Genomic DNA, 2,255 nt, shown 5'->3' with positions numbered 1-2,255 from the left:
AAGCACGTCATCGTATCCAGGTTCAAGGCATATTTCTGGTAGATGACGGAGAACTGATACTTTTCCAGGAGAGCAGAGTCTAGCAAAGCCAACTGAGGCTCAGGATTTGCTGCGCAATTTTGGTCTGGAAAGCATCAACTCAGATCAATTGAGCCTGGCAGCTAAATGCCAGACCAATCAGCAAACTATAAGGAGTGGTTGAAATGATGAGGAGGGCTCTCAAATCTCCTAGACCTTGTCAACCTCAATTTAGACTAGGCTTTGTTGATGAAGGATAAAACATTATGTTGCAGTAGTATGGCCTGCTTCTCACCTCAGAAGTATTCACAATCCTCAGTGGTGAATTCAGAAGAAATGTTATTTTTTATAATTTCATATCTTGTTTTATTATGTAGCCACAAGGTATTCCATATTATTTATTTTTCATTGACAGAGTTCCTGTTCAATCTTTTAGCACAAGTCAAATTCAAATCTCAAGACTTACAGACAAGTCTATGTCAGATCTTACTTAAGAAAAAATTTTTTAACTGCTTGTGAGCTGAGAAAAACCCTGTCTATATTTTGCTGGACATAAAGGTTAAAATAGCAACTGGTTCAGTTTCAATTTCACAGGCCACAACAAGGCAGGAATAAAATGAATGGATTGATTATACCAGGTACTAGGTGCAAGGACAGTGCACCAGAAGTAAACAGTCCATCATACAGTGAAATGGCCAAAAATTATAAAGAAAATATCATAATGATGTCAGTATCATGAAAAGGTTTCACTTCTTACAACTTCTCAACAATTAGGTCTGAAGTAAGTCGGGCCCAAGTATTGATTTTTTGTAACACAAGTTTGACAGTCTAAGGTCTCAAGCTCTGACTAGCTTAGGTCTGAATGAGAGCACTGATCAATTTGTACTTTCAACTCAGAATGGCACTTGCAAATGACTTTTGTGCCTGGACAGACAATGTAGAGCAGGGGTTTTCAACTAATTGTGACCCAGGAACCACCATTGTACCTAACTGGTAAAACACACTGGAAGCATTTTCTATGCCCGTCTCACACTGCAGATATCAAATGTGGCAGCCCACACTGAATCTGTGAGATGTGCATCTCCCATAGAACCCTCACGTTTTTTACACTTCATGTCTATTTTTTTCCTCTCCTCTACGTTTAGTGAAGCGTAGTCTCCACAGTCAGCTGTTTAAATCATACATCCTGGTTTCTGTTTCTACCAGTATGTGTTACGACTGATCAGGCTGCTTGAGTTTCCCTTTCACTTTCTCGCTATGTAACGAGCTGGGGAAAATCAATAAATCGATAGGCTACATAAAAACACGATTTCATCTTGATGATCTTACATGAAAACTATTTTTGCCCAGTACACTTGTGTACTGGAACAGACTCTTTGTCCCACTGTTGTCTTGTTGTCAGATAGACAGCTGTTCTGATGACTTTAAACACTCAGAACACACCACTCACATCTCGCTTTCAGTGTGGATTGAATGGAATCACGTTTCAGTAGCGCTTGCGTCTTGCTTCCACTGTGTTTTACCAGTAAGAAATAACCCAAGGACTACTCTTATGGGGTGGCTACTCCAGATGGGCACTATTGTAATCCTGAACATCAGCTTGGCTTTTCTAAATTTTATTTATTTGCATTAATTGGATTATTCACAAGCCATAAGTAATACATGTAACTGAGTTTATAAATAAAATTAAACAATAAACATTCCTACTCTGAAACTGCATTTTTAAATGCATGTTCAGGGGCCACCTGCAATGCCTTTGCAGACCATCAGGGGGCCACGGACCACTAGTTGAAAACCCCTGATGTAAATGCAGATTTTGTGGGATGACTTTGACTTTAAGAAAGGGCTCCTCAGACAGGTGAGGTGACTACATTTCAAATTAAATGCTCCAGAGTGGAGTAGCACAGTGATGCTTCTCATCAGGCATCCCAAATTCGGAGCAGGGCTCCTGACGGTTTTGACATTGATGGGCTCACTGCTCATAAATATCCTCGAACCAAGATAATTTAGGCACCAGCAAGAGACTGTATTAAATTACCAAATAATAGTTGTGGGACCCCTGTGCTACTTAAGGTCCATTTAATGAAGTCTTTGGCTACTCAAGCGGGTGTGGTCCAAGTGTGACCAGACTGAACGATGTGAGAATGGCACTTGGCTTGACCTCAGCACCCTAAGGAAAGACACACACCTGTTTCAGCTGCTGCTGTGACGGCTGCAGTGAAACAGTGGAGGAATGT

Source organism: Monopterus albus, unplaced genomic scaffold (genome assembly GCF_001952655.1).
Source record: "Monopterus albus unplaced genomic scaffold, M_albus_1.0 scaffold310.1, whole genome shotgun sequence".
Lineage (NCBI taxonomy): Eukaryota > Metazoa > Chordata > Actinopteri > Synbranchiformes > Synbranchidae > Monopterus > Monopterus albus.
This window is presented reverse-complemented; position numbering follows the sequence as displayed.